We start from the raw sequence: 20,118 nt of genomic DNA, 5'->3' as shown, positions 1-20,118 counted from the left end.
CAGCCTTGGAACCCAGAGCCCAGCTGCACACCGACACCAAGGGAAGGGGCTTTGGGTTAGGGCCCAGAAGGCGACAGAGGGGCCGAAGGAGTGCAGTGAGCTAGAGTCCTGAGGCAGGAAGGGGGATGGGAGGGCCCCTGCACCTGGGTGGCCAGTGCTCCCTGGACCCCCTCCCTGCGCCCCCCTGAAGTCCTCCCAGCCCTCCTATCAAGCAGCATCCCCTTGTGATGCACATGCCCTGCTCTGCGTGCAGGGCTGCCCCACACCAGGCTGCACCTGCCCAGCCAGGGGGGCTCCGTGTCATGGTGGTGCCCTCCAACCTGCGTGCAGCCCCAGACATGGGGAAGAGCCCCAGCGATGGGTCCTGGCCCCCAGGTCTCTGTGAAGGACAGTCTGTGGGGAGCCTCTGCCTCTGACTGGGGCCCTGTGTACAGAGGCCGAGCGGATTGCTGAGGTAATGCCGGGTAACTTTTGGAGGCTTGGCTGCAAGCGACCATTCGTTCTGAAGTGGTGGGTCCAGAGGTGGCCCTGCCTGGCCTGCAGAAAAGGGGAGAGCATCGCGTGTCAGGTGGGATGGGCATGGAGACTTGTCAGAGGCGTGGGCAGAGCTAAATCAGCCTGGGACTCTCGGGGACACGGGGGCTCCTGGCACTGCCCTCTAAGGAGGGAGGGGCCTGTCTGTCCTGCCTCACTGCCGCCCTATGCAGACAGGTCAACTGCCGCCCAGACAGGTTGCCCACTGCCCAGATAGGTTGCCCACTGCCCAGACAGGTCACCCATTGCCCAGACAGGTCACCTGCTGCCCAGATAGGTCACCCGCTGCCCAGACAGGTCTCCCACTGCCTACATAGGTCACCCACTGCCCAGACAGCTCAGCCACTGCCCAGAGGCTCAGCTGTCACCCAGACAGCTCACCTGCTGCCTTGAGGGTCCCCCAAAACAGAGCTGGGTTTCCAAGCTTCCTGCCTGTGAGGCCCCGCAGACCCTGCTGTGCTCCAGGGGAGGAGAATAAACCCCCCTTGCTCCCCCAAAAGTAGAACTGAGCTGGGCACCCCAGGATGAAGGATCCGTCCCCACCTGCAATGACTGCTTCCTCTGGGTCCTGCCCTTCTGCTGCGGCACCCCCCCCAGGCTTCAGTCTCACACCTGCCCCCTCCCTGCCCGCTCCCAGTGGGGTGGCCTTCCCCAGCCCTAAAGTTCCCTAAAGGGCCCCCAGCAGGCCTCCTTGGGGGACTCACAGGCCTCAGCAGGGTAGGAGTCTCGTGCCACATAACCCTGCACCTACCTCCCCAGAGAAGCTGTGCTTCCTCTCCACAGAGACGCAAGTCCAAAACTGTCCTGCAAGTATCCAGATGAGGGAAGGAATGGGTGCCACTGCATGCCATGGGCTTTCCCAGAGGACACAGGATCCGCACCCGCATCCTGTGCCCCTGCCCATGGACATCATGTGCCCATGGATGCGCTCCAGTCAAACCCACCCACGAGGCTCCCTTTGCCCTGTGGAGGGCCCAGAGCTGCACCGCTGCGGCTGGTGGGCCTCGGGCCCCACCCAGAGCACGTGTGGAGGTGGCATGTCCACAGGAGCATTGGCCTGCTCCCCCCGCTTCTGGACGTGCAGCCCCCAGCTTGGTGCCCCCGAGCATACTCTGAAAACCAGGAACGCATAAAGTCATAAATAAGTCCAATAAAAGTGAATGATGGCTGGCTGTGACCATAGCGCCGAGAGGCCCGCTAGTGGGCAGGGATTTCAGCTGATTACGAAGAAACACCGGATCTTCCGTGTTTCATCAAGAGACACCGTGATGACACAGACACACACACACTACAGCACAATCTCAACCCCCGACTGAAGCATTGCCTGTTAATTACGCAGAAACTACACTAACATTGTGAGCAAACCTCCGCGGGTGGGGTGCTGGGTTCCCAATAACTGGGCTTTCAGTTCTGCCCCGGGGCGAGTGTACTGAGGTCCACGAGCCCCTGCCTCCTGGATCCAGCCTGGCTTGTGGGGGAGGCCCTGTGGCCTCTGCACCTGGGGCCTCTGCCCCTGCTCCCTCACAGTCCCAGCTCACACATTGTGGGGGCAGCAGGCCGGGGGGGCAGCAGGCACCCCAAGCCACCGCCAGACCTCAGGCATTGAGGAGTGTGCTTGGGGGAGCATCGCCAACACCTGGCCCCCGCAGTCCCAGGGCTCGCACAGTTAGATGGATTGCTTCCCAGGGAGGGTGGCTAGGGTGGCTGCCTGGGTTTCCCTGAAACCCCTGGACGCGGTAGGGTCCGAGAACCGATGGCGGGCTTTGGAAACGGCCTCTGGGGCTGCAGCTGGGCATCAGCCTCATCCCGCAGAGGCTCAGACAAACTTGATCTTTTTAGGAAACAGGTGTAATGACACTGTCACGACACTATCCGGGAGTCAGGAGGCTCGCCCCGGGCCTGCAGCGAATGCACACAGCGTCTTCCCACAGCTGCCAGCGTCTGCCTGGCTCCCTCTGACCCCTGCTCCAGACCTGGGCCCTGCCCCCGGGAAGGTTTCCTCGTATTCCTCTCAGCACTTGTCAGCTCAGGCTCTCGCTCTGCCCGGGTCTCCTGGATCTCCAGGGAGTGCTCAGGGGGTGCCGGGGTCTGTGCTGTGTGCCCACAGGCTGGGACAAGAACCCATGACCCGGCCAAGTCCGAACACGTCCCAAGTGCCAGGGAGGGTGCCGTGGGGCCATCACTGGGTGACCTGACCCTGAACTCAATGCTCCCCCGTGCCTGCCTTGGCCTCTTACGCCTCCCGTCTGTCTCTGTCTCCGCAGAGTGCCTTGTGTTCAAGCTCCTACTAACCTGGGGCCCCTTCTCCACGCCATACCTCCCAGGCCCTGCCAGCTGGAGCCCACTGCCCTGTCCATGCCTCTGGCCATCTCTCTGCATCCTGGTCATCACGGCCACCCTCCCCCGAGGGAGGTGAGCTCTTGGCCTCAGGGTAGACAGACTAGCCGCTCTGAGTCCAGCTGCTGCCATTCGGCCTCCTTGGACTCCCCTGCTTACAACCAGAGAGAGACCTCCGTCTCCGGAGGCCCAGCTAGACCTATCCCTCCCCTGTGGCCCTTGGCCTTCCGGGTCTTCTGGAAGGGACCTGGGGTCTTGCTGGGGCCATGCACCTGCTGGGGAGCCACGGAACATACTGCCTGGCCCAGCAGGCTGCCCGGGACACTAGAACGGGCCACCTCAGGGGTCAGAAGGCTGGCACTGGGGACAGACCAAGGGTCCTGTTCTGGGCACACCCATCCCAATCTATGTCTGTCCTCCGGGCAGCCTGGTGTGGACACTGAGCAGTCGCCTCTCCTTCCTTCCACACCTGCCCACAGGCCTCCTTCTGCTCTGGGACAAGGGCGACTGCCCCGTGAAGGCCAGCCTTACTGTGCCCTCCTAGGGTCCCAGGGCCCCAAGCACTCTCTCTGACTCCCTGTCCTCACCCCTTCACACAGCTCCGCTGGCTGTACCCCCACGTGCACCTCTCTCACTGCTTGCAGAGTGGGTCACGTGAGAGCAGATGCAGAAGCACGTCTGCCTGCATAGACCCTTCTGCTGCTCTCTGTGGAGCCAGACTCTCCAGCCTCACAGCCGCACACCCACAGCCCCTCGCTGGCCGCCCCAGTCTCAGTGCCCTTCCCTGCACCCTGTGCCCAGCTAGAGCTAGAGCCATTGTGTGTGCTGTGCTGGGAGTTCCTTCCATGTCATCATCACCGGGTTGTCTGTGTGGAGCAGGTTCGGGAGAAGCCAGAGGACAGAAAGGAATACAGAGGGAGCCCCCTGGGAGGCCAGCGTCCCTCATCTCCTCGTGTCCAGGGTCTCCAGGGCCTCACAGCTCCTAATACTGTGAGCTATTTTCTCAGGTAGTTGTGTTAGTCTGTGCATCTCAAAGATGCCTCTGGGTGCTGAGGGCGGGAGATTCTAGGGGGCCCGGAGTGTTGTCAGGATCAATGTGTGGGGTGATGGTGCCAGATGCTCGTATTAGGGTTTGGGAGAAACGGTCCGCTTTAGGGATTCCAAGCAGAAAGGTTCTGCTACAGGGAATTGGGTGCATAAAGGAGCAAAGCCAGGGGCCACTGGGCCACTCCCGCAATTCCATCCCAGGGCAAGGGAGCCTCTGTCGCCATGTCTTTGCCTCGTGCTCTCACACACATGAAGCTGGGTCACAGGTCCAGGCAGTGCAAATAGTTACATCTGTCAAAGCTGGAGGGTCAAGTGCCAGTCCTTTCAAGTATCTCAGCAGTGTGGGCTGTGGTCATCACCAGTCCCACAGAGCAGTGGCTGCAAGGGAACCTGGGAAATGTGGTTCGAGGCTCCAGCCCTCGTGTCCCCTGGAGCCGGAGATTGGGACAGGTGCTGAATGCAGGCAGAGAAGCGAGTCCAGCAGGAAGACATCTGTCGGCCCCCAAAGGAGGCTGTCGAGGAGATAGGTGGTGCTGCGGTTTGGGGCTCAGGGAAAGGTCACGACTGGGGTCACTGCCTCATGGATGAGCCGTGGAATTGGTCAGAGCCTAGGGAGTGGCCTTGGATGGAGAAGAGCACAGTGTCTGGGACTGCAGGGTCAGAGCCGCCCCCTCCCCGAACTATGGCATCCCTGCCCAGCCCCCCAATAGGCTGCTGGAGTGCTTCCTAGGGCTGGTGTGCGGTGGGGCGTGGTGGGTCCTCCGTGAGTGTGTTCGTGTGAACGAATGAATCCACTGCCCTGGGAATGCCACGGCTGACACAGGAGCCATCCCCGTGGCCTCTCAGGGTATTCATGCGAGAGGGCAAGCTGGACACATAGGCAGCTCCAGAATTCCCGTGTTCCACCTGTGTAGGAAAGCATTTTGACGCAATTATGACGAGATGTTCATTGTTGTTGTCGGGGGACAGGTTCACTATCCTCCCTCCCTTCCTGGCTGGTTGAAATGTAAAGTTCCCTCTAAGAAAGAGTTTTTATTTATTTATTTTTAAGATTTTATTATTTAGAGACAGAGAGAGAGGCAGAGGGAGAAGCAGGCTCCGTGTAGGGAGCCTGTTGTGGGACTCCATCCCAGGACCCCAGGGTCACGCCTTGGGCTGAAGGCAGATGCTTAATCACTGAGCCACCCAGGGATCCCTCAGAAAGTTTCTAAAAGCACCATAAAGGAAGGCAAATGAAAACGAAGCTGTATCTGGTGGAGATCTCTGCGTGGGCCTGTGGGCTCCACATGGAAGTAGCAGCAGGACTGGTGTTTCCCACATGGTGGCCCCGGTGAGGCCTGGGTCCCACCCCCCAGCAGGGCCTGGGCCTCAGTGACGTCAGCCCCGCTGGTAGACACTTAGGAAAGGGGTGCAGAGATGTGCGGGCCTCTGCTCCCTGGGCTCTGACTCAGGGACATGGTTGTGAGCCTCCGCTCCTGCCTTGGGCCTGCAGGTTCCTCTGCCCCCATCACTCGGTCTACGCGTCCCGTCTGGCCACCTGCAGGATCCTTTACACAGAATTCACTACCCAGCGGGGGATGGAGTCCAGCGCACCAGCGGGTCCCGGGACCGGGTGTCCTCTCTCCGCTGCTCCCCCAAGGGGGCCTCGTCCACACTCAGTGTCTGCGTGCACCATGTGCCACCGTGGCTGTGGGGAGGGGACAGTCCCTCGCGTCTGTTTCTGGTCAGGTTCCCCCAGTGTAGAGGCTGAGAGCAGGCTCCTGGGGAGAGTGGCTTGCTGAGGGAGTGCTCGCTGCAGAGCCTGCGTGGCAGTGGGGGGTGCACAGAGCAAGAGAGGGGCCAGCCCTCGACCCCCTGACCTCCAGGGAGCTCCGCAGAGAGGGCAGGAAGCCAGCCTTCCCCTTGGTTAACCTTCCAGGCACTTCCAGCTCTCACAGCAGCTGGTGGCCGGTGGGCCAGTCCTGTGGGGGCGCCAGCGGCAGCACCGCCTTCTGCCCCTAGTGGGGCTCAGATCTCTATCCTGGCACCTGCAGGGAAACCCACAGTCGGATGCTTGGTGAGGTGAACTTCAGCTCCCACGTCCTCGGGGGGTCCCGAGGCTGTAAATGGTGGCTCATGGCTGCCCTGAGTCTGGGGCACACACAGATTCCATGCCACCACGCTTCCCCCTCAGGAGGACGTTGTGTGAATCCTGAGCTGACATTGGGAGCCACTGGTTATCCCGTCCACCTGGTTATTTGTCGCCATCTCTGTAGCCCATGGTTCCTGGTGGTGGTTAAACCGCCAGCATGGGCCGCGTCTGTCTCCCCGACACTCGTGGTCCTCAGGTCTCTGGCCGGCTCCTCACACTGCTACTCACCACGACCCATGGGTCTCTCCCCATGAAGTGAACCACTGTGTGCAGTGCTGACCATCCAGAGGACGTGTCCTTGCCGTGGTCTCCCAGGACCACCCCAAGGGAGGCTGCAGTGCCTTCTCCAGCTAGCACCTGACACACAGCACCAAGCGCTGGGTGGGTGTCTGCACTCCTCCACAGCTGAGCAAAGGGAAGCCCCTGCTCTGAGGCCACGCATGTGTGAGCTGAGGGACGGGCACGGGGGCGTCCCCGCAGGAGGGGGAGTGACGGAGGGTCTGGGCTGCCCATTCCGGCAGCTGACCTACACTCTCTGGCCCTGCCTGAGCCTGATTTCCACACCTGCCACTTCCATCGAATAATGGGTGGCCACTGGGCCCCCTGATCTGATGACAGAGTGAGCCCCCCAGCCCCCAGCTCATGCCAGGTGGTTCTGGCCACGTGGGCGCTCCATGTCCCCTGGTCGGCTGCTCTGTCTCTCCCAGGACCTGGTGGCGTGCCAGGAGCTGCTTTTCAGGTGGTGATCGGTTCTCTGCCGCAGGCAGCGGCCCCCTGACCCAGTTCTGGTCTCTGACTCTCCTCTCAGCAATTACCAGGGTCTGTACTGTGTCACATCTCCAATCAAGGCTGCCAGGTCCCAGGACCTCAGGGGCAGGGCTGGTCGTGGCACCATTGGGACCAGGTGCCGGATCCACCTAAACTATGAGCCTTCTGTTTTACCTGGTAGAGAAGCTGGAACGGTGTTGCCAGTGTACAGTATCCTGCCTCCACGATATGGCCTGTTAAATGTTATGCACCTTTTTTGGTGATAAGAAGAGGCATAGCCTTTGTCCCTTACTTTATTATTTTATTTTATTTTATTTTATTTTATTTTATTTTATTTTATTTTATTTTTAAAGATTTATTTACTTATTCATGAGAGACACACAGAGAGAGAGAGAGGCAGAGACACAGGCAGAGGGAGAAGCAGGCTCCCTGCAGGGAGCCTGATGTGGGACTCAATCCCAGGACCCCAGGATCACGCCCTGAGCCAAAGTCAGATGCTTAACCGCTGAGCCACCCAGGTGTCCCTGTCCCTTACTTTAAAGTGGTCGTTCTGGCGTGACCTCTGGGCCCCCACAAACTTCACGGGCCCCTGACTTTTCTAGAGAGCACATGTCTCACCAGGACATCATGGCTCCTGCCCCTCCCTGCTCGGGTGCATCCAGCCCAGTTGCACCCATACAGCAACGATGTCTCACACCCCGTGGAAAGCCACCCATACAGCGACGCTGTCTCACGCCCCGTGGAAAGCCCAGTAACCCAGGTCTCTCAGGACAGATCTGTGAGAGAGTGAGCACATTCCCATCCCTTTGCACACTGCTGGCCATCTCGTGTGAGTGCAGACTGCCCCGTTCTTCATTCCAGAGGGTCTTGACAAAGCAAAGGCCTGGGCTCTGGCTGCAAAAATAAAATGCCACAGACACTCATTTCTGCCAGTTCTGGAGGCTGGAAGTCTGAGGCCAAGGCGCCAGCAGGGTGGAGTTCTGGTGAGATCCTGCTCCTGGCCTGCAGATGGCCGTCTGTGCCATGGTGGCCAGAGAGTGCAAGCTCCCGCCTCTTGTCATCCCCGGGGCCCATCTCTAATCCTGATCACCTCCAAACACCGTCCTGTTGGGGGAGGACTTCAATACATGAGCTTTTGGGGCACACGTTCAGGCCATAACAGTAGCTCTGCCAGTTAAGAGCTGCCCGCCATGAGCAGCGCTGATCCCTCCAGAAGGAAGTGCCTTTAGCACAGCAGCTGCAACCAGGTCCCCCCTTCATTTGAGTTTGTGCAGGCTACTATCATCTGTCCTGGTCCAGTCAGTCTTTATGGGGACCCGGCTAGAGAATTAATGGTGACAGGATGTGACCAACCACTCTGAACCTTGAAGTCTCTGAGAACGGCAACAATTTCTGTCATTTTTCTTGGGATTGATGCTTTTCTTTTGGCTGGCGGATGTGCTGTGTATGCATGCATGGGTGTGGGGGGTGAGTGTGCGTGTGTGTGTGCATGGATGAGTGTGCGTATGCATGAGTGTGCATGCATGAGCAAGTGTGAGTGTGCATGCATGGGCAAGTGTGTGAATGTGCATGCGTGGATGTGTGTGGGGTGTGTGTGCATGAGTGTGCATGCATGGGTGGGGGTGAGTGTGCATGTGTGTGTATGCATGCACGAGTGTGTGTATGCATGTGTGTGTATGCATGGGCATGTGAGAGTGCATGCATGGATGTGTGTGGGGTGAGTATGTGCATGAGTATGCATGCATGGGTGTGGGGAGTGAGTGTGCACGTGTGTGTGTGCATGGACGAGTATGTGTATGCATGTGTGTGCATGCATGGGCAAGTGTGTGAGTGTGCATGCATGGATGTGCATGGGGTGAATGTGCGTGTGTATGCATGAGTGGGGGGTGAGTGTGCATATTTGTGTATACAGGATGTGTGTGGGGTGAGTGTGTGTGCATGTAAGTGTGCGTGCATGGGTGGGAGGTGAGTGTGCATGGGTGTGCTTCATGGGCAAGTGTACATGTGCATGCAGGATGTGTGTGGAGTGACTGTATATGAGTGTACATGCATGGAGTGTGCATGTGTGGGAGTGAGTGTGTGTGTGCGTGTACAGCACTTTTGGGGCTTGCGCTTAGCCATTCCTGTAGGTCAGGGAACCGCTATGAGGGTTCCTCCAGTAGCTGAGCAAACCCATTCCAGTCCTGCGTCGGGGATCCAGGGATGTGAGCACTGAGTGGGTCCAGGAACTAACCGACCTTGAGTGCAGCAGACAGAGGCCACCACCCCAGGGTACCCCCAACACTAGCTGGGGAGCCGTGATGGCACTTTGGGGCCCCAGATATCAGTGTCTGTTGCCATAAATTTTCATCAAAATATCTGAGTATTACTCTTCCCCAGTGTATTCTAGAACAGGCATGCTTCTTATTAGACTTCGTGGATTACTGCGGGGTTTTTGTTGCTTTTTGACAAATCGAAGGCTTGGGGCAGTTCTGTGTCACGTAGGTCGACTGGCACCGTTTTTTTCTTTTTTTTTTTCTTTTTTTCTTTTTTTGCACCATTTTTTTCCAACAGCATTTGCTATCTCTGTGTCATGTTTTGGTAATTGTAGTATTTCAAACTTTTTTGTTATGATTGCATTCACTGTGGTGACCTGTGATTGGTGATCTTGGATGTTAGAGCTGTGTTGTATCAGGACCACAAACCTTGCCCTCATAAGATGGTCAACCTGGTCCCTAAATGTGTCCCAACTGCCCATCTCCCGGCACTTTCCCTCTTCCCTGAGATGCAACAATACTGAAATTAGGCACTTAATTACTCTACAGTGGCCTCTACTTGTTCAAGGAAGAGTCACATGTCTCTCACTTCAAACCAGAAACTAGAAATGATTGAGCTTAGTGAGGAAGACAGGATGAAAGCCGAGATAGTCCAAAAGCTGGGCCTCTTGCACCAAACAGCAAGCCAAGTTGTGGATGCAGAGGAAGAGTTCTAGAAGGATGTTGCATGAGCTATTCCAGAGCACAGGGATGGCAGGAAAGCAGAACAGCCTGACTGCTGACATGGAGACAGTTTTAGTCACCTGGACAGATGATCAGACCGGCCATGACACTCCCATAAACCCAAGCCTCACCCAGAGCGAGGCCCTGACTCTTCTGTTCTGTGAAGGCTGAGGGAGGTGAGGAGACTGCAGAAGAAAATTGAGGAGCCAGCCGAGGAGGGTTCTTGAGGCTGAAGGGGAGAAGCATCTCTGTAAATAGAAGTACATAGTGGAGCAGCAGGTGCTGATGGAGAAGCTGCAGGAAGTCATCCAGAAGATCTGGCTGAGCTCATTCAGGCAGGTGGCAATGCTGACGACAGACTTTGGATGTAGGTGGAACAGCCTGCTGTTGGAGGAGGATGCCACCTGGACTTTTCACAGCTGGAGAAGTCAGTGTCTGGCTTCAGGGCTTCCCAGCACAGGCTGACTCCTGCAGGGGCTCATGTGGCTGCAAAGTGAAGCCAGTGCTCAGTGGCCATTCTGAAAATCCTAGCACCCTGAAGAATCATGTCAGATCCCTGTGTGTGCTCTAGAAAATCACACCTGTTTACAGCATGGCTACTGGATATTTAAGCCCGCCACTGGGATCCCTTTACTGTTCTAAAACAAAGGATTCCTTTCCAGATGGTGCAGCTCACTGACGATGCAGCCAGTAACCCGGGAGCCCTGCTGGAGATGGACGAGAGCACTGTTGGTTTCATGCCTAACACAGCGTCCATTCTGCAGCTTGTGGATCGAGGAGTAATTCCGACTTTCAAGTCCTCTTATTTTGAAATACATTCTGTATGGCCATAGCTAACCATGGACAGTGAATCCTCTAGGGATCTGGTACAAGTAAATTGAAAGCCTTCTGGAAAGGATTCGCTACTCTAGATGCCATTAAAAACATTCATGATATATGGCAAGAGGTCCAGATACCGGCATTAACAGGAATTTGGAAGGAGGCAATTCCAGCGTCCGTGGAAGGCTGGGAGGGGTTCCAGACTTGAGTGTGGGGGTCGCTGCAGGTGGTGGAAACAGCCACAGAACTAGAGGACAAAGTGGGGCCTGAAGATGGGGCTGATTTGCTGCGTCTCAGGATAAAAAGATGAGCAGTTGCTTCTTATGGATGAGCAAAGAAAGGGTTCCTTGAGATGGAATCTACTTCCATTTGGGATGCCGGGGAGATCGTTAGAGTGACTACAAAGCATTTGGAATATCATATGAACTGAGTTGGTAAAGCAGCAACAGCGTTTGAGAGGATGAATGCCAAAGTTGAAGGACATTCTCCTATGGGTAAAATGCTATCAAACAGCATCACATACTATGGAGAAGATTTTCTTTCTTTCTTTTTTTTAATATATATATGTTGGAGAAGATTTTCATGCAAGGAAGAGTCAGTGCAGCAAAGTTCATTGTTGTCTTTTAAAGACAACAGCCATAGCCACGTCAGCCTTCAGCGGCCACCATCCTGATGAGTCAGCAGCCACGAACATCAGCATAGACCCACCACCAGCAAGAAGATTATGCTGTCTAGAAGCTCAGATGATGGCTAGCATAGTTTAGCAATACAGTATTTTTAAAAGGATGTAAATACTTATTTAGAGGGAGACGGGGGAGGGGCAGAGGGCGAGAGACAATCTCAAGCAGACTCCCCACTGAGTGTGGCACCTGATGTGGGCTCCATCTCATGACCCTGAGATCATGACCTGAGCCGAAATCAGGGGCCAGACACTTAACTGACTGAGTCGTCCAGGCGCCCCAGCAATAAGGTATCTTAAAGATTTTTTTTAAAGATTTTATTTATTTATTCATGAGACAGAGAGGGGGGCGGGCAGAGACACAGGCAGAGGGAGAAGCACGCTCCATCCAAGGAGCCCGATGCAAGACTCGATCCCGGGACTCCAGGATCACACCCTGGGCTGAAGGCGGGTACCAAACCTCTGAGCCATCCAGGGATCCCCCAAGGTATTTTAAAATTAAGGTATGAACATTGCTTTTTAAGACAAAGTGTACCCTGAGTAGACTACAGTATATGCACAAGGAAACCAAACGACTCATTTGACTTGCTTTATTGCAGTGGTCTGGAGCCGAACCTGGAGTATGTCTGACATGTGCTTGTAGATAGCTGTAGATCCCTCCCAGGGACTCAGTCCGTCTGTCCTTCCGTCGTGGGTGTTGGACTTGAGAACCGGCTCAAGCTCGGAAGCTGTGCCTTTCTGTTGCAAGTCTCCACTAGGGTGGCCGACCTCAGCCATTGCTCACCCATTCTGGGCCCATTGGCTAAAGGGGAGGGGCAGTTCTGAGCAGCATTGCCTGCCATCAGCCCTGGTCTGGAGGGGACAGCTCCCACTGAGCCTCTCAGCTGCTGTCCCCTCATCTGCACGTCCCCTGCAGCCTTGGCAGATAGAATGTCCTCCCGCCTTCCCGAGAGCATGGCCAGCATATGGGTTTTCCAAGCATATGGACACAGCAGTGGTGATGTGTCTGCTTCTTTTCTTCTGATCACGTCCTTCAGGGTCTGCAGTGTAAATTCAAGGGCTTCATGTGGGTTATGGCTTTTTTCAGATTTCCATGGGCCCCCGCAGCAATGTCTCTCTCGGAACCCCTGCCCACGTGCAGCCTGCATCCCTGAAGAGCACCCCTACCTCAGTAAAGTCTCCCTTCTCCCGTGCAAAGTGCACCTCCCTTGACCCTGCAACTGACGGTGTGCATCAGTGGGGCTCACGGCTCCCCAGGCTACTGCCTTTCCTGAGCGGGTGCACCAATGCCCAGCTGAGCCTTGGCCCTCGGTGTGGCCGGGTGGGGGCGGGGGGAGGCAGAGGCAGTTCCCAGGAAGGGCCTGCCTTGAGTCATGTTGTTCAGGTGAGAGGAGACATCCGCCCTGCAGCACAGGTGTCCTATGAGCCCTGAGGGTTCGTGGCAATCCGGAAATTCAAAACCCTCACACACTCGGAAAATTGATCACAGGTGCCTCTCCACCTCTTCATTCTGTGATGCCATGTTGACACGCTGGAAATTGGCCATGGAGGGGGTATCAGCAGCCTGAAAACCTGAGGGTGCTGCAGACCGGGCCCGGCATCCCTGAGCGCCCTGAGTGGACCATCTGCTGGTGCGCCGCCGCTCACCATGTCCCCCTGTGGCCCCCAGCACCCCCCGCCTGTGGCTGCGGGAGACCAATACTACTTCCCCCGGCTCCTGGCTCAAAATCGAGAGCTTGGAGCCTACCTACTATTTCTCTTTTCAGGGCATCGCACCTTATCAACAGCCACTCGGTCACAAGGTCCTCAGGGCTGGCATCTCCCCTGCGCCCTCAGTCCCAGACATCGCACGGGTGGTGCCTCCCTGCCGGCAGCACCCACACTCACCAGTGAGGATTGGTGACAGCTGCCACCATAGGCCGGGAGGCGCCAATGCCGCTCCTACCCTCAGTCACCCTGCTGCAGAGTGGCCCCACTGATTTTTAGGACTCTCCAGGCACCAACTATCTCAGGTCCTAGAAGGAAGGTCTTTGACCAGGTTTCTGGTGCCCATCGTTTAGTGAGAGAGCGCATTCAGATGAGGCCCGCTGGGCAGTTGGGTTGGGTAAGACTGGGCCGGAGGCAGATTCTGACCCCACAAGGAGCTCTGGAGGGTGAACAGCACAATGTGTTGTCCCTCCTGAGTCTGGGACAGACGTGTACTCCCTACCTGTCAGTCACTGGCTGGGGGTCGTGGGCGGGAGGCCAGGGCTGCCAGCCTTAGCAAAGGAAAGTTGAGAATGCCCAGTTAGATGTGAATCTCAGATAAGCAACTTGCCAGTGTTAGCGTCTGTCCCCAGTGCTGCGCGACACACTGCTTTCTCGGCCGATTGTGGGGCTGCACAAGGCAGCAGGTGTTTCGGGGTGGGGGTGGGGGGACGGCGTGGTCCCGTGTGTTGTGGAAGACACAGCCATGTCGAGGGCTGTGGGTTGGCCCTGGGCCACCGGGCCAAATTCTGGTGAATCGTTGTTTAGTTTCCGTGACATTTGGAAACTTGGAGGGCGTTTGCAGGTGGGCATCATTGCTCTCACTGATAGCCAGTCGTGCAGACTCCTGATACTGTAAAGTCGTTCTCCAGAGCATTTCCAGGGTGGCCACAAAGGTCATGAGGATCCTTCAGCCACCACGACTAGGGCCTTTGTGTCAAGTGCCGCGTCCACCCATGTTTGGCCAGTTGAACAGTTTCCCTGGAGCAAGTCAGTGGGGAGGCCAGGGCATTGCCTCCAATCCTACCAGCCCAACCCAGCCTGTCTGTAGCCGGGGGGCCAGTGTGAGGGGCAACATGTGGGGAGCCCCTGCCAGGACCACGGCCTTTCCCCATGCCCCAGCAGGCCGGAGGGTCAGAGCCCGGGAAGCCTGGGGGTGGCATGCATTCTGCTCATGTGGTCAGTTCAGGTCTTTCCCCCAGACCTGTTGCTCACCAACTCCCAGCACAGCCCTGGGTTTCCATCACCTTGAGGTGACCCAGCTCCTACCTCAACTCCCAGGGGCTTTCCTGAGCCCACCCTGCTGGAGGTAACTACGGATCTGTGAGCCCCCGTACCTGGACAGCAGAGCAGAGTGACTTGCCAGCCCCCTGGGTCACAGCAAGGATCCTTTGGGCTCACACCGAGCTGCTCTGCAGGCCCTGTCATCTCACATAGTGAATAGTCAGGAGGAGGCGGCTCCCAGCCCAATACGGTGCCTCCCTGATGCCAGGCTCTGGGTCAGCCCAGCTCATGACCCCTGGGCCAGCCCGAGCCCAGTGACACCAACAGGCCTAACGATGCTCCAAAGCATTTCTGCCAGCGTGTCTTCCCAAGAGGCCTCCCTTGTGGCATTCCACGAAAGAGGGGTGAGCATGAGACCAGGCGGGTCCATCCCCCAGGGCTGGGTGCGTTGCCTCGCGACCCAGGAGGAGCAAATGGAATGGAGGGTCCCGGAGCAAGAAGGGAGATGGGCTGGTGGCCAGCACCAGCACCTGCCCCCCACCCCTACCAGTGTGGGCAGCCCTGCTCACAGCCTAGCAGCATGCCCACCCTCTGGCCAGAGCCCAGACCTGTGACCCTGGGCCAGTGGGACCAGAGGGACCAGACCCAGTCACGGGGATGGCTCTCAGGGCGCCCTGGCCTCCAGTGGTGTGGAGTGCTGAGCAGTGGGGACCCACGGTAGGCCAGGATACCCTCTGGTCCTGGGGCTCGGGTTGGATGGGGTCTGGCTCTCCAGGGCACTGCCTCTTAAGAGCACAAGAAGGCTGCCGATAGTGATCCTCTCCAAGTGCCATCTGACTGTGGCCCAGAGAAAGGCAAGCTGGGTGCAGACAGGGGACGTGCCTGGGGACCCTGTAGTCCTGACTGTGGTGAAGCTGGACTGCGATCAGGACGCTGGACACGGCAGGGAGCCCTGGCTCTCCTGACCACGCCTGGGCCCAGACCTGTGGGCCAGGTAATAACAGGAAGTCTTGTAGAAAGGTGGGCTTTCTCCGTGCAGAGCTGCAGGAGTGCAGCAGGGAGCATCACACCCCTGCTTTGTAGGCGCAGAGACAGAAGTCCTGCGGGAGTGAATTCCCCGTCTGAGGTCAGGTCACTAGCCCCTAGGGAGCAGGTCCCACTGCAGAGCCACACTGGGCCCCAGGGCGCCTGTGCCTTCCCGCCTCTCGCCCAGACCCTACTCCTCACCCGCGGCTCATCCTCTAGGAACTAGGGTATAATAATAAAATTCACCACTTTAGGTGTACAGTCTGACGAGTTTCTGTCAGATGTACACAGTTTCATGGCCACCGTCACCATCAAGATACAAGAGCCTTCCATCTCCCAGAAAGTTCCACCTCCTTGCTGTCAATCCCCCTCCCACTCCCAGGCTCTGGAAACCACTGGTCTGGTTTCTGCCCCTTTGGTTCTATGTAAATGGAATAATTGAGAGCTTCCTTATTTAACCTTAGAAGAGACTGCCAAGCTGCTTTCCAAAGTGAGCGGTGCCATTTTGTATTCCCACCAGCAGTGTTTGAGGGTTCTGGTCATTGTCCATCTTTGAAAGTTTATTCACTCTGGTGGGGATGCTTGAGCATGTCATTGTGGTTTGAATTTGCATTTCACTGGCTGATTAATAGTGTGCATATTTTTATAAGCTTACGGGGTATTCTTCAGTGAGGTTTTTAAAATTGGGTTGCTGTCTTCTTATTGATTGGTCAAGGATCTTTATATATCGCGGATACAAAGCATTTAATCAGACATGATTTTGCCACAAGGTGAGAGTAACTCTACCAGGGCCCTATTAGGAACTTGGAAGCATGCTGAAGAACCGGGTTCACAGCCCTCTGCTCCCACTGCCTCCACCCTGGCAAGAGCCCCTCAGCATCATGGCAGCCTTCCTAAGCTGATGGCCCAGCTGGCCTGGCCTGCCCCAGCTCCTCCAGAGGCGGGACGGCACACAGTAAGTAGGAGAGGCTCTCGTGTTTGCAGGCTGGGGAGGAGCAGCTGAGCTCTGTGAGAGCAGAGGCTGTGCTGTGCAGCAGGTGCACGGCTGTGACCATCGTGACTATTCCTCCCCCAGTCCTGTCCCTCCTGGGCTCTGCCTTGTAACCTCTTTGCCTCCAGTCACTGCTGTCACCAGCTGCACCGCCTGAACACTCAGCCATGTCCCAGCTCAGGATCCCTTGCACACGGTCTCTGCCTGACGAGTTCCATCTACGTGTCAGCTCACTGAATGATTAAGACTTGTCACGGGGGCCAGGCCTTGCATCAGATATTTGTGTGTCCATATTTCTTTCTCTTTTTTTAAAAAAGATTTTATTTATTTATTCATGAGAGACACAGAGAGAGAGAGAGAGAGGCAGAGACACAGGCAGAGGGAGAAGCAGGTTCCATGCAGGGAGCCGGACACGGGACTTGATCCCGGGTCTCCAAGATCACGCCCTGGGCTACAGGCAGTGCTAAACCACTGAGACACCCAGGCTGCCCCCATATTTCTTTAAAGTTAGCTGGGCCCAGTGTTCTGTCAAGGGAAGGTTTTTGACATTTTAAAAAGTTTCTTCTTCTTCTTCTTCTTCTTCTTCTTCTTCTTCTTCTTCTTCTTCTTCTTCTTCTTCTTCTTTCTTCTCCTTCTCCTTCTCCTTCTCCTTCTCCTTCTCCTTCTCCTTCTCCTTCTCCTTCTCCACCTGTTCAGGTTTTTCTGTCTTCCTGAGTCAATTCTGGTAATTTATATTATTTTACTTATTTTTTTAAAGATTTTATTTATTTGAGATAAGCACGTGCAAGTGGAGCAGGGGGAGGGGCAGAAGCAGAGGGAGAAGCAGGCTCCCCGCTGAGCAGGGAGCCCGACATGGGATTCAATCCCAGGCCTCCGGGATCATGACCTGAGCTGAAGGCAAACGCCCAACCACTGAGCCACCCAGGTACCCCTTGTTTATATTTTAAAAATCATCTCTTTTCTCCAGATTTTAAAAATGCATGGAAGCAAGTCTTATATATAACTCGTAAAACTTTTCAAGCTCCCTTTCTTATCACTAAGGTTGTTTGTTGCTGTCTTCTTTTATCCTTGATCCAATGGCCACGTGTTGGCTATTTTATTGTGCTTTTTCCAAGGACTGGGTTTGCGGTTTGTCAATCAAGTTGGCTGTCTGTTTTGTTTGTCTGTTTTCTGTATCACTTGTTTCTGCCTTTACCATATTGCTTTTTTAATTCTAAGTTTTTAAAGGCTTACTCTGTGTTCTGAATGTTCAGGGTTGAGTGTCCTGAGAAGCAGGCTTAGCTCGCTGGGTTTTCCCTCATTTTCTCTGTACGTGCATGTGAGGGCATTAGATGTTCCCTCGAGCACTTCTCTGGCTATTAGCCATCCACTCTGTGCTCAGCACACTCATGGTTACTCATTTATGAAGGTCCATCACCCAACTCAAACTTCCTGTTTAGCCCAAATGCCGTTTACAACAGTCACACTTGCTGGGCGTGCGTTCAGTTCAAGCTTCTCCGTCTGTGCTTCTCCAGTCGCCCTGACCGGGTCCTCTGGGGGGAATGTCTTTCTCGGCCATGCAGGACCTTAGGAAGGAGCCTTCAGAAGCCCTGTCCCGGGCCCCCAGCACCCAGTCTCCGGCCTGGCCCCCACCTCCACCGCACCAGCTTGTATTGGCTATTTGCTAGTCTCTGCTAGATTGTAAGTCCTGGGGAGCTAAAAATGAGTCCCTTCCGTAGCCTCAGATGGAGCACAAATCAGGTACTTAACAATGTTAAATACACAAGTGATTCAACTCCCTTTCCAGTCTCTTTTTGGTCATTGACGCCATCATTCTGGGTATTAATTAGGGCACGCTTGATCACTGTAACCAGTACACCCAAACAGGAAACGGGTCTACTCCGTAGAGTAGTATTTCTCGCTCCCGGAATAGCCAAGTGCAGATGTTTGCTAGCTGGGTTCTCTCCTCCTCCTCCTCCTCTCCATGTAGCCCATAGAAATGTAAGGAAGAAGCCAGAAAGGCCATTCTCTTCTGAAAGGCTTGGTCCCAGCCATGGTTTGCATCACTCCTGTTCAGACTGCATGGATGCATCTCACTGCAAGGGAGGCTGAGAACCTAGAGCCACTGGCCAGCGACGTGCCTGGCTTTGTTACCACGGAGGATCGGGGCCCACGGCTGGAGGGGTTCGGCACAGTCCACTCCTCTGGCCACTCCTCTGGTGTCCATGCGCACCCTGCTTTCTTTCTTTCTTTCTTTCTTTCTTTCTTTCTTTCTTTCTTTCTTTCTTTCTTTCTTCCTTTCTTTCTTTCTTTCTTTTTATGATAGTCACAGAGAGAGAGAGAGAGAGAGGCAGAGACACAGGCAGAGGGAGAAGCAGGATCCATGCACCGGGAGCCCGATGTGGGATTCAATCCCGGGTCTCCAGGATCGCGCCCTGGGCCAAAGGCAGGCGCCAAACTGCTGCGCCACCCAGGGATCCCGCACCCTGCTTTCTTGCACACAGAATGCACAGTAATCCCTCCTGAAAGGCAGTGGCCCAAGATCTCACACAGTCCCCATACCAGGGACGGCTACAGGCATCTCCACTAACTCCATCCTTCCTGCACGTGGGTGAGGGAAGCGTGGGCAGGCTGTGCACAGCAGATATCCCCAGCGGCAGAGGGGAAGGATGGAGAATGGAGAAGACGTGCCCTGTGGGGACACATACCTCCACGGGGCTCTGGTTCTTCCCCGTGGGGAGACTCGGTGGCCTAGACCCCACCCTGGGGACATCCATCTCTGACCTCCACCCTCCACAAAGGTAAAACCCCTTCTCTCGGATAAACTTTAAAAGCCAAAGGGTTACTCTGTGGCTTGAGACAGCAAGGGCATATTCAGGCCATATGCAGGGGTTTTGGGCAATGCAGTTCCTCAAAAACTTCTTAGGAGTCCCACCCATGTGCCCTAGGCAGTAACTGTCACCAGAGCTCTCTCCAGACCTGTTTTCATATCTATCCTGTTTCCTTCTTCTCTGTCCCCAGTCCCTCTTAGCTCAGTGACGTCTGAAACAACAGGCCGTGGTGACAAGGCCTTACCATCTAATGAGTCTTTGCCCCAGGACTGAGACCCTCTGCTTACTACCAAGATGACTGAAGAGCTCAAACACTCTCCAGGCTTACCTCCAGCTGGGGGGAAGGAGCTGACATCCCCAACCTTGTTCACATCCACGTAGCTTCTACAGCGGTCCAGGGCACCTATGGGGGAGGGCTGCTGGGTGAACGAATGCATGAGTATGCTTCAGAGGTGATCCCATTTGGGGAAGTAAGAAACATGCTCTTACTGTAAAAATAAACCAGCTTGTTAGTCCTTCTCTTTCTCTTATTGTGGTGAAATATATAAAACATAAAATTCACCATTTAACCACTTTTTAAGTGTGCCGTTCAGTGGCATTGATTAGAGTCACAATATTATGCAACTGTCACCACTTTTTCCAAAACCTTTCATCATCCTGGTCAGAAACTCAGTGACTCCCCATCCCTCCCCCACATTCCCCCAGGAGCCACTGTTCTACTTACTGTCCCCATGAATTTGTCTGTTGTGATATTTTGTTTAAGTGGAATCATATAACATCTGTCCTTTGCATCTGGCTTAGCTCCCTTAGTAGTGTAAAACTTCCATGTTTCATCCATGTCTCGTTTGTGAGGACTTCATCGCTTTTCAGGACTGAAGATGTTCCACTCTATGTGATACTGCACTTTGTTTACCCATTCACCTGTTAGCAGAAAATGAAGTCATCTCCCTGTTGTGGAAGATGATGGAATCATGGATATTGGCGTGCAGGCATCTTTGAGTCCGTGTTCTTGGTTCTGTGGGGAATAC

General features: G+C 55.4%; 1 protein-coding gene across 5 annotated transcripts in view; it reads left to right on the top strand.

The window, feature by feature from the left end:
• Positions 1-20,118, top strand: part of GCK (glucokinase) — a 43,017-nt gene that overhangs the window by 4,768 nt on the left and 18,131 nt on the right. Inside the window, exon 1 of one of the 5 annotated variants that reach the window (XM_049095105.1) lies at positions 17,094-17,205. The exons of 3 other annotated variants lie outside the window; for them this stretch is intronic. The gene's annotated coding sequence lies outside the window, so the exon portion shown is untranslated. Of the gene's footprint in view, positions 1-17,093; positions 17,206-18,894; positions 19,061-20,118 lie in introns of those variants that run through there. One more of the 5 variants, XM_049095104.1, reaches the window with a different exon arrangement.

Source organism: Canis lupus, chromosome 16, assembly GCF_003254725.2.
Source record: "Canis lupus dingo isolate Sandy chromosome 16, ASM325472v2, whole genome shotgun sequence".
NCBI lineage: Eukaryota > Metazoa > Chordata > Mammalia > Carnivora > Canidae > Canis > Canis lupus.
Note: the sequence above shows the minus strand (reverse complement) of the source record. Positions and strands in the feature narration are given on the sequence as shown.